The sequence below is a fragment of the Eumetopias jubatus genome, unplaced genomic scaffold (assembly GCF_037043125.1).
Source record: "Eumetopias jubatus isolate StellerSeaLion01/CBP00866 unplaced genomic scaffold, mEumJub1_p1.0 scaffold_11, whole genome shotgun sequence".
NCBI classification, from domain to species: Eukaryota; Metazoa; Chordata; class Mammalia; order Carnivora; family Otariidae; genus Eumetopias; species Eumetopias jubatus.
The window spans coordinates 127,173,144-127,184,930 of record NW_028274817.1 but is presented as its reverse complement, the minus strand read 5'-3'; the positions used below and the strand labels follow the sequence as shown (position 1 = coordinate 127,184,930).

General features: G+C 54.1%; 1 long non-coding RNA gene across 1 annotated transcript; it reads right to left on the bottom strand.

Moving 5' to 3' along the window:
• Positions 1-383: 383 nt before the first annotated feature.
• Positions 384-11,330, bottom strand: LOC114218109 (uncharacterized). Its single transcript, XR_003611117.2, has 3 exons — positions 11,006-11,330; positions 6,232-6,370; positions 384-657 (listed from the first exon to the last, which is right to left on the bottom strand). It is a non-coding gene; the product is annotated as an uncharacterized LOC114218109 (long non-coding RNA).
• Between the last annotated feature and the right edge of the window lie 457 nt (positions 11,331-11,787).

The window sequence follows — 11,787 nt, the reverse complement described above, 5'->3', positions numbered from 1 at the left end:
CGCGGTGCACTATTACTCAACCACACAGGGTGATGATGGCCAGTACATCCCATATAACATGTGTACAGCTGAAAACCACTATGCTCACTGAATGAAGCCAGATGCAAGTTTGGATACTTTGTATGATTGCATTGACCTGAAGTATCTGGAAAAAGCTACTTCCTAGACAGCAAAAGGACAGCAGTGGTGGCCAGGGGCTGGGGAAGGAGCACTTGGACTTACTGCTTAATGGGGACAGTTTTGTTTGGGGCACTGTGAAAGCTCTGGGAAAATGGTGAGGAATGCAAAGCACTCTAAACATAGTCAATGCCACAAAATCATACACTTAAAATGGATAAAGTTGCCATTTATTATCAATGACATAAAATGAAAGTGATAGCAGTTATTTCCACAAAAGAATTCAAAGGAAAAAAGCATTAAGATTTAGATTTTGTAAAGGTAATGACTGTCAGACATAATTGAATGGTTTTATATGCAGCTGCCAACCCAACATCTCCACTTTGGTGTCTGCCAGATGCCTCCAACTCAACCATGTCCAAAGTCATGATTTTCATCCTCAAGTCTGTTCCTCTCCGTGCCTTCCTCCAGGTAGACACCTCTCATTCCCGCTTCTCAGGATCAAGCTTTGGCATCATTCTCACCAACTCCCGACCAACTCTGAGAAAAAAGAAAGCTGATTGAGTGCCTGGGTGGCTCAGTCGTTAAACGTCTGCCTTCAGCTCAGGTCGTGATCCCAGGGTCCTGGGATGGAGCCCTGCATCGGGCTCCCTGCTCGGTGGGAGCCTGCTTCTCCCTCTCCCACTCCCCCTGCTTGTGTTCCCTCTCTCGCTGTGTCTCTCTCTGTCAAATACATAAAATCTTTAAAAAAAAAAAAAAAAAGGAAGCTGATTTTATTGTTGGAACAGATGTAGAACCACATGTCTACGAGCGCTTGGTGTAGTATAGTATCCCCACTGGTGCACACAGATGAAAAGAAGAATCGTGTTTCATCAACTGTGTGCATGTAGTAAAATGAAGCATAAAAATAAATTCCTAGTGAACTGTTGATCTGAGTGTGAAAGGTAAAACAAGCTGGGGGACACCAGGAGAATAGCTTCTCGATGACAAGGGAGGCAGAGATCTGAGTGCAGGTGTTTTGTGTGCCACTGTGGGGCCTGCCCCAGGGTAGACGCCCAGTAAATATGCACAGAAGGGACCGAGAGGACAGTTTTACCACCGTCTGAAGGTACAAGTCCGTGTACCCTTGTGAGGACACCATGTTCCTCACGGTTAGATTCCGTTTCATGTAAACGTCACTTCTTAAATTAGACGAACGCAACCTTAACAAAAAACACATTCGTACTTATTTTTGGAATGCAATCCTTTGACCCTAAATTTCACATAGGAAAACGATGTCGCGCGAGCTCCCGGGGGGGGGGGGGCCGCAGGTGCACGAGCAGATGAGCCGCGCGCCCGCCCTGCTGCGCGAGCTCCCGGGGGGGGATGGGCCGCAGGTGCACGAGCAGATGAGCCATGCGCCCGCCCTGCTGCACGAGCTCCCGGGGCGGGGGGGGGGGGGGGGGCGCAGGTGCACGAGCAGATGAGCCGCGCGCCCGCCCTGCTGCGCGAGCTCCCGCGGGGCCGCAGGTGCAGGAGCAGAAAGCCCCGGAGCCCTCTACATGAGGTGCAGGGACACAAGGGCATGTACTGCTGGAGTGGGGAAGACCTCTGCAATGCGCCCTATGTCGGAGCGGCAGGGAACACGGGGCTCCCTGGGACCGGGTAAACCTGGCCAGGCCGTGCTTCGGGGGCGGGGCTGCGGGCAGGGACAAGAGGCCAGGAGCCAGGACCCACCTCCCCCCGAGGGGCGCGCCCCACCGATGGCGCCCGCGGGGTGGTGGGCGGGTGGCTGGCTGGCCACTCAGGACGCATGCGCAGGGCACTGTGCGAACCAGCCCCCCACCCGCGGAGAGAGGCGCGCCGGTGGCACGGTACAGTCACGGAGACGAAGGGTACATGACACGAAGGGCCAAGCCCACACGAAGTGCTGACGGAGGGAGCCGAGCGGTGACGGAGGGCCCTGAGGGGCTGACGAACAGCGCAGAACCTGGCCGAAGGGCCGAGGGGCCGAGCCTACACGAACTGCTGACATATGACGATGGGCGGTGCCAAGTCCTGAGGAACTGCCGTGACAGCGCGCCGAGGGGCCGAGCCCGGACGGAGAGTGCCGAGCACTGACGAACAGCACTGAGGGGCGGACGGATGGCGCCGAGCCCGAACGAAGGGCCGAGGGGCCGAGCTTACACGAACTGCTGACGGATGATGACGGACGGCGCCGACTCTTGACGAACGGCTGTTAGAGCGTTCGGCCGAGCCCGGACGGAGAGCGCCGAGCAGTGACGGACAGCAGAGAGAGTCGGACGGACGGTGCCGGGCCTGAACGAACAGCTGACGGAGGATGCCGAGGGGCCGAGCCCGGACGGAGGGCGCCGAGCAGTGACGGACAGCACAGAGAGCCTGACGAACCACACCGAGCCCAAACGAAGGGCTGACGGAGGGTGCCGAGCAGGGACGAAGCGTGCCGAGCCTGGACGGAGAGCACCGAGCACCGGCAGACAGCAGGGAGGGGGCTGCCGGGCAGCGCCGAGCCCGGACGAAGGGCTGGCAGACGGTGCCGAGGGGCCGAGCCCGGACAGAGGGTGCCGCGCAGGGGCGGACAGCAGCGGGCTTGAATGGAGGACTGACGGAGGGCGCCGCGGGGCCAGAGGAGGAGATCAAGTTATTTGAAGGGGGACGACTGGCAGTGACTGAGACTAACGGACAGACGGACGGGAGGGGGCGGAGACGGACGACGGGTGCGGAAGCTGGTGATGGGAGACCGCTGAATCCCGAGCGAGCGACGGGAGCGCGTGTGCATGCGGGGAGAGGCCACCCAGGAAAGAGGCGCAAGGAGAGAAGTGATGGAGGAGGAGACGTGACGGGGGCTCGGGGCCGCGCTGCAGCTGCTCCGGGAAAACCCTGCGCGGTGCTCTTCCCTCGGTGCTCCCCCCTCCCGAACACCTGCACACTCGTTGCTCCTGACCCCGGACACCTGCAGGGGAGGCGCGCTGAAGCGCGCTCCCGCACGCTCGGTGCTCCCAGCTCCCAGACACCTGCAAGGGCGGCGCGCTCCTGTGGACTCGGGGCCTGTGTTGGAAAGCCCACCTACGTGTGGGCTAACACCCGCTGCCACCATCCCCTGTTAGCCTTGCGCATTCACAGCGGGTCCCCCCACATCCCTGAGACTCAGGAAATACTGTGCCATCTCTCTGGAAAGGCGAATTTTCCTGTGTGTTTACCTTAAGGGCCTCCACGTAGTACCCCCAAAATAGCCCTGATTCGTCTGTCCCGCAGGCGTCCTAGCAGAGGGAGGAAGAGTGGGACCCTGAGTCCCAGAAATCCTGTCCCTGCAGGCTAGAGTTCTCCCCAACCCTTGCCAGAGGTCTCGCTCCACCCGGGAAAGCGGTGCACACGTGCTGGTTACGTTACGGGACTTGGAAGCAGGCTGTGCGCAAAGCGCTGGCCTGGCGGAGGGTGGACCAGAGGCTGGGCTCTGCTGGGCAGCTGAAGCCCACGGCCCCTGAGCCCTGCCTGTTAGCTGCAGGAGCAGAGGCCCTTCCTTCTGGGAAGCAAGTAATTACCAGGTCCAAAGCCGTAACCATGGAGTTCACAGCACATTCAGCCTGTGTGGGGATTGCCGAGTCTGCAGGCAGAGCTCCCGCTGCATGTGGGGATTGCACCATCCACGGGCAGAGCTCCTGCTGCAACTACTTCCTCCATGATGGCAAATACAGCTCTGTTTCAGACTCGCACATTGAAGACAGAGTGCCCGCCCACTCTGACCAGACAACAGGGGGGCTGTCCTCAGGGACCTGAGGTTTCTAGATCGATGACAAAGCTTCAGTGACGGTTCCTATCTGTGGGTCTGAGCTGTTTGCTTCAGGGCGACAATCACCTGCACAGGGTCTGCATATAACCGTCCTACCCCGACCAGAACTTGTTCATCACCCGGCGACTCCAATATGACCTTGCTCCTCTCCCCCAGACAGATGCATCTATCCAACCACGGAATCATGATCTGGCCTGAAGAGCAAACCTGGGCTCCAAGGACTGATCTCTGCTGCTGTCCATACCCGAGTTGCTGAGCCCTAATACTCGGGACCGTCCCGGTCTCCCCACTTTCCTTGTGCCCAGTAATGTCTGTGGCGTGTACACGGCCAAAGGCTATCACCAGTCCCCACGCTAATTCCCACATATGGCACAGCCCGGCCCCAAGCCCCAGTCTCAGGCCTGATTCCTGCATAGAGCCCAGATGAAGCTCCCGGCCACATGGCGCATCTCACATCCAGCCCCATGGGGAATCTTTCCAGGCACAAAAGAGACCACTTGTGACTCCATCCAAAGGTGCCCTGTACTTGCTGAAGTGTCTTTTGGGAGAGGCGCCTGTTGCTGAGAGCCCCAGATACCCTCGCTGAGCCTGTCCGCTCCTGCCTTTCCTGACAATGAGCACTTGTGTTGTGCTGGGCACATGGACACCCCAGGGGTCAGCTGACACAGCCTGATACCCCAGGAGGGAGCTGGCTCCTTTGCTGCCTCATCAAAGAGCTCAGAGACTGGTACCCAGCGGCGATAGAAACAGTGCATGTGTGGTGTTTCCCTTGGCCATTGCCTCACCCCCGTGGGACTTGGGGAGAAGGAAGGACCAAGGTACATGTTAGTTCCTAAGCAGGATGTTATGGGGTACACCGTACTCCCCCAAATCCATATGTTGAAATCCTCAGCCCCAGGACCTCAGATCGGGACTGTAGTTGGAGATGGGGTCTTAAAAGAGGTGGTAAAGGTGAAATGAAGTTAGGGTGGGCCCTTATCTGATACCACCGGGGTCCTATAAGAAGAGGGGATGAAGATGCAGACACGCACAGAGGGACGACCATGTGAGGACACAGGGAGAACCCGGGGTCTACACACCCAGGAGAGAAGCCTCAGGAGGAACTAGCCCTTGCCCACACCTGGATTTTGCACATCCATCCTCCAGAACCCTGAGAAATGAATGCCTTTTGTCTAAACCAGCCAATCTGGGGTATTCGTTAGGGCCACGGGAGCATGCCATGAAAAAAATCAGGTCTCAGACCCGACAGAACCTGCTGCCTATTGACCTTGTGCATAAGTTACCGGGACCCCAGGGACAGATCGTTGAGGAGAGCAGGCCTCTGGCTCCCTTCCCTCCTGGTTTGCATGCAGCAGGTGCCCGATGCCGTGAGCACCTTCTGTGTAGCAAGCACTCTGTGTCAATGGTCACACCGGCCCGTCACAGCAATCCTTGGACTGGGACATTCGCATACACACTCTGTTCGTGGTGTGGCAACGGAGGCCCCAAGGGGTAATGTGGATACCCTGCATCACAGGCTGGTAAGTGGCCAAACCAGAGTCCCAACCATGTCTCCGTACTGACTCTCAAACCCCTCCACCATCAGCAGGTGAGGGGGAATGGATTTCAGCCCTCGAGCAGGGAAAATCTTGTTCTCCCAGATAGGCAGGGCCCTCAGGATGGGGTGCTGGCTTCCGGACCCGTTCCGGAGCGAAGAGCTGGGGAAAGCATCGTGTACAAGCCGCACTGACTTCTTGGCCTTGTTGGACCGTGCCGCCCAGTCCCCAGGGCACCCTCACCTTGGAGGGGTCTCAGGCCCGGCTGCCCTTCCAACCCTGTGCTCTGGATTGTCATCCAAGTTCATTCTTTGGAAACTCCCTTTCCCGCTGCCCAAGCCCCAGAAGCAGATTCCTGCTCTGTAGCCACCAAGACATCCAGACTCATCCTGGATCTGAGTGCAAGTGTGTGCTCTGCCCTGAGTGGCCATTATCCCTTCTGACCAGTCTCGGGGTGGCTGGTCCCTGACTAGGAATCTCCCTTTGGGGGGGCAGACCCCGAAGTGGCCCCTGGGGGCTGTTGGCATCTTTTGGCCTCACCAAGCTCCCCAGAGTGAAAGCAGAGGCCCGCTGCACTGTATCCGCTGGAGCCACCAAGTGCCTCGCGGGAAGCACACTCTGCACAAAGTGCGGTTTTTAAAGGGTCCGTGGCTCCTGTCCCGTGGCCCCCGGCCCTCAGGCTGCCTGAAGGACACAGGGCTGAGGCCCCAAATTTTCCAGGCGGCACCAAGGGCATCACAAGTCACTCACATGGCACGGTAGGCCTGTCTCCAGGTTACTGATGCTCACCGGCCAGTGGAACATGAAGTGTCCTGGTTCGTGGTAGACACAGCATGGGCCCTTCCCTTCCACGCATCCATGATGACAGCGGATTTGCTTGTTCGTATTGTTCAAATGATGTGAACATGGCTGTTCTGCTCACAGCTTCCTGGGGAGGCAGAGGGAGGAATCAGCAAAGCGACAAACGCATCAGCAGCCTCCCTCCCAATCGCTGAAACCGCTCTCCTTACAGCTGCATTCCCCTGAGCGCATATCTCAAAGCAGCAAAGTGTTACAAGCACCCTGACTGTGCATCGAGGGGTGCACAGACATGACAGTGCGTTCCCCGCGACACCTGCATCTGCCAAGCCCAGCCCCACAGCAACTGTCTTAGTTTGGGTGTTTAATGACACACAGAAGCTTCCACTGCATGGGTATGTCTTAAACAAGCAATAGGGGCGCCTGGGTGGCTCAGTCATTAAGCGTCTGCCTTCGGCTCGGGTCGTGGTCCCGGGATCCTTGGGTCAAGCCTCACATCGGGCTCCCTGCTCCACGGGGAGCCTGCTTCTCCCTCTCCCACTCCCCCTGCTTGTGTTCCCTCTCTCACTGTCTTTCAAATAAATAAAATCTTAAAAAAAATAAAAAAGCAATAGAAGAGATTTGGGGCATACCACCACCACATTCATGTTCAAAGCAACCTTCCACGTTCCCCCAACATGGTGTTATTCTTGCCGATTTTCTCTGTGCGTGTGCATCTCTAGACCGAACCACACAACTCTGCTGTGGCCACCTCCACAGCGTAGCAAGCCATGCGAGCCACCTCCTCTAGGATTTCCAGAACACAGCAACATCAGAGTCCATACGAATGTGTAATTCACCTAGTGTAGGGACCCGGAGACTGTGCACGAACATCCTGGCAACCCCACTGTGGCCCCCCCCGGCGACCCCACCATGGCAGAGCCTCCCCGCCAGGCCCCGTTCCCGGTTCTTCTTCCTGCCCATGACTACACTGCCCTTCCCAGTCTACCCTCGTCTGGCGGTGTGGGTGCCACGGCTCAAGAGGTTACCACGGGGACGTAGGGGGTTGGAGGAGGGTCTTAGGACAAGGGGTCTGGCTCCTGCAGCCCCACTCCCTGCTGGCAGCGGCCCTCCACCCACAAGGAGGAAAGAGAAACCAAATGGACAGAGCCTGGGCCTCTGAGACCCACTGGCCTTGGACTCACGTGATGAACACGTGGCCTGAATCTTTCAGCCCTGGTGTGTGGGGACGCCTCAGCCACGTGGCAGTAACAGACTGTTGCCCTAAAATCAAAGGAGCTTTGCCAACACCTCCACGACTGTGACAGAAACATAAGGCTTCGTAAGACTTTTCCGAAGCCAGAGCCCATGCTGAAAGCAGAACCTTGTGGAGCATCACTCAGGTAAATGGGGCTTGAAAGCAGGGACCCCTTTGAAAGGATCGCCTGGGAGTTCAGGTCCCACCCACCTCTGCCGTCCCTGCTGAGGGGCACAAGTTTCCTTGACAACCCTCACAAACCTGCTCCGTTCCCTTGGCAACCAACTTTCTGAATTGCCCAAACCTTCCCTGTTGGCAGCATTCCTGTTGCAGTCTCGCGGAGCCTAAAGGGACACTGCTGTTACTATGTGTCAGCAAATCCATGGCTCTAAACCTGCAATGCTCGGTTACATGGGGTTATTAATCAAAAAATTCCACAAGAACCAGCTTTCCAGGGTGACTCATTCTGTACTTGGCACCCATGGGAAAGATGCTGTAACTGTTCTCATGATGGATGAACCCCCTTTCTGACAGAGCCAGGCCTTGGGTCCCTCTCATCTCAGCTGCTTCAAGCATCCCTGTACCCTCACGCCCACAATATTGCTCTCAGCACCAGTGCGTAGAAGACCCTACTCATCTCCTAGGAGGAAAGGGTTATTTTATACACAAATAGTGGGCTGAATGGTGGCCCCCAAAAGGTGTGTCCCCTAGAGCATGTGAAAGTGACCTTATTTGGGAAAGGGTTCTTTGCAGATACAACAAATGAAGGATTTTGAGCTCACACCATCCTGGATGAGCATGGCCCGAAATCCAATGACAGGTGTCCTTACAAGAGACAGAAGAAGAGAGACACAGACACAGAGGAGAAGCCACGCGAGGACGGAGGAGACGGGAGGGATGCGGCCACCAGCCTAGGGACGCCTGCAGCCCCGGAAGCTGGAAGAGGCAGGAACGACCTGGAGCCTCTGGAGGGAGCACGGCCCTGCCCCACCTGGATCTCAGACTTCTGGTCTCCGGAACTGGAAAAGGATAGGTTTCTGTAGTTATAAGCCATCCAGTTTAGTTAGTTATTGCAGCCATAGGAAACTAATTCCCACAGAAAGAGTGTTCTCTCCTTCGCTTTGCTCTGATCCAGGATAAAACTAATATAAAATGCTAACATTTGAGCACTGTGAATGGATGATATATAAGAATTCTTTGAACCATGTTATGGCTTTTTGAAAGTTTGTCATTGAGTTAAAATGAACATTAACGGGGCGCCTGGGTGGCTCAGTCGTTAAGCGTCTGCCTTCGGGTCAGGTCATGATCTCAGGGTCCTGGGATTGAGTCCCATATTGGGCTCCCTGCTCAGTGGGAAGCCTGCTTCTCCCTCTCCCACTCCCCCTGCTTGTGTTCCCTCTCTCTGTGTGTCTCTCTCTGTCAAATAAATAAATAAAATCTTTGAAAAAATAAATATAAAAAATAAAATTTTATTTTATAAAAATAAAAAAATAAACATAAACAAAAGTTCTCAGGAAAAGTCTATGTTTATGCTTGATCCGGGACATTCTTTGCTCACTGATAAGTCCATGCCTTTGCTTTCGGATGAATATGATGGACTTGGGGCCGTAACACCTGCTCTTCATCTCAGGTTATTATAAGGGCACATAAGCACAAGCAGCAAAAACAAAAATACACAAATGGGACTACACACTTAACGTCTTCTGCATGAAGGAATCCATAGAGTGAAAAGAAGACCTATAGGAGAAAATAATTGCAAATCCTATTTCTGATAAGGGGTTGATATTCAGAATATACGAAGAACTCCTACAACTCAACAATGAAAACAAGCGACCTACCTAATAGGTAGGCCTGAACGGACATTTCTCCAAGGAGACACACTGATGGCCAACGGATATATGATGAAAAGATGCTCAACATCTCTAATTGTTGGAGAAATGCACATTGGAAGCACAATGAAATACCACCTCATACCCATTAGGATGGCCACTATCAGAAAAGAGGAAACAACGAGCATCGGTGAGTATGTGGAGAGATTGAAAGCCTTGTCCTGTGCTGGTAGGAATGCAAACTGGTGCAGCCACTCTAGAAAACAGCATGGATGTTCCTCAGAAAACTAAAAATAGACCTACCACCTGACCCAGCGATCTTGCTTCTGAACACATTTCCAAAAGAACTGAAGGCAGCATCTCAGGAGCACCTGGGTGGCTCACTTGGTGGAGCATGCAACTCTTGATCTCGGGGTTGTGAATTTGAACCCCACATTGGGTGTAGAGATTTTTTAAAAAATAAAAATCTTGGGCACTTGGGTGGCTCAGTTGGTTAAGCATTCAAGTCTGGATTTCAGCTCAGCTCATGCTCTCTTAAAAAAAAAAAAAAAAGCCAGCAGGATCTCATAGAGATATTTGAACGCCCATGTTCACTGCAACATTATTCACAATAGGCAAGAGGTGGGAACAGCCCACATGTCCCTGGATAGAAGAATAGATAAAGAAAATGTGGTATATACATACAATGAAATATCATTCAGTCTTTAAAAAAAAGAAAGAAAGAAAGAAATCCTGTCCTCTTACAACATGAATGACCCTTGAGGATGTTATGAGTGAATTAAGGGAGTCACAAAAGGACAAACACCATATGATTCCACTTATATGAAGTGTCTAGAGGAGTCAAATTCATGGACATGAAATGCCAGGGGCTGGGAAGAGGGGTTGGGAGTTGTTCAATGGGCCCAGAGTCTCAGTGTTGCAACATGAAGAAGTTCTAGAGATCTGCTGCAGAAAACAGAATATAGTTACTATGGAACTGCACGCTTAAAACTTAAGAGGCTAAATTCTCTATTCTGTGTTTTCTGCTACAATTAAAAATAGGGTTTAAAAAATATTTTTTATATTTCTATAAGATGTTTAAGTAAACTCTACACCCAACATGGGGCTCAAACTCACAACCTGAGACCAAGAGTCGCATGCTCTACCGACTGAGCCAGACGGGTGCCCCCAAACTAGTTTAAAGGCCAGGTTAGCATTATACTTTTTAAATATAGAAACTTTATTTTTAATTTCATTTTTTTTAAGATTTTGAGATAGAGCATGAGCAGAGGGGGAGGGACAAGCAGACTCCCCGATGAGCATGGACACGCCCCCCGCCCCCCACCCCACATATAGGGCTTGACGCCAGGACCCTGAGACCATGACCTAAGCCAAAGTCAGATGCTTAATGGACTGAGCCACCTAGGCACCCCTGGAAACTTTAAAAGGTTTAATGAATTCAGTTGGATAGTCACAATACTTCAAAATACGGAGTCCCCAGTGGGAGAAGAAGAATAGCGTACACGTCCCTGATGCGGAAGGACTTGGATGCGGTTCCATCCAGTTCAACTCGACACTTCCCGAGGTCACTGCTGGCCCTAGAATTTCTATGGCTCATGGCCTAGGAAATCTTCTCTTCCCCTGCGTTTTTCCCACAGGCACACTACTAGTAAAATATTAAAAATACGGTCATCCCTCAGATTGTGGCAGCATGGGATACCTGGAACGAGATGCGTTGGCCCACCGCCGACCTCCCAAATGAGGGAAGGCAAGTCAGACCTGGATTCGGCAGCTCACGACCTCAAGTCACAGAGGGTCTTCCGTGAGGCTGTGAAGGGATGTGACGGGAAGTTAACTGCCTTCAGGAGTGACTGTCAACTTGATTACCAACCAGATCGCAGGGAGAAGGTGCAGTGTAGAGTCAGAGACCACAGCGTCCACACAAAGCAGCCTCAGACGGAATTCTGCACCATGCCTTTGCAATCGCATGCCAAGGACTTCACGGGTCCTGTTTGGGGTTGAGTTTTGTTCCCCAAACGATAACGTTCACATCCTAAGCCCTATGAACATGTCCTCATTGGGATTAGGTTCCTCGCAGACATGACCAAGTTGAGGTCCCACTGGAATAGGGTGGACCCTAATCTAATGACAGCTTTGCTTAGAAAGAAGAGGAAAAGGGGAGAAGACAGAGAAAATGCAGGGCAGAAGGCCGTGGAATGACAGAGCCAGAGGCCAGAGTAAGACATCTACGAGTCAAGGCAAGCCAGCAACCACCAGAAGCTGGAGACGCAGGTGGGAACCCCCCGCCCAACTCTGGAACCACCAGCAGCAGCACAGCCGCTGCCCCCGCCCGCCCGCCCGCGGAGGCCCCGCCGCCCCCCGCAAGCCAGGGCCGCAGAGGCCCCGCCCCCGCCCGGCCCGCAGAGGCTCCGCCCCACCGCCCGGCCCGCAGAAGCCCCTCCCCACCGCCCGGCCCGCGGAGACCCCGCCGCCCCCGCCAAG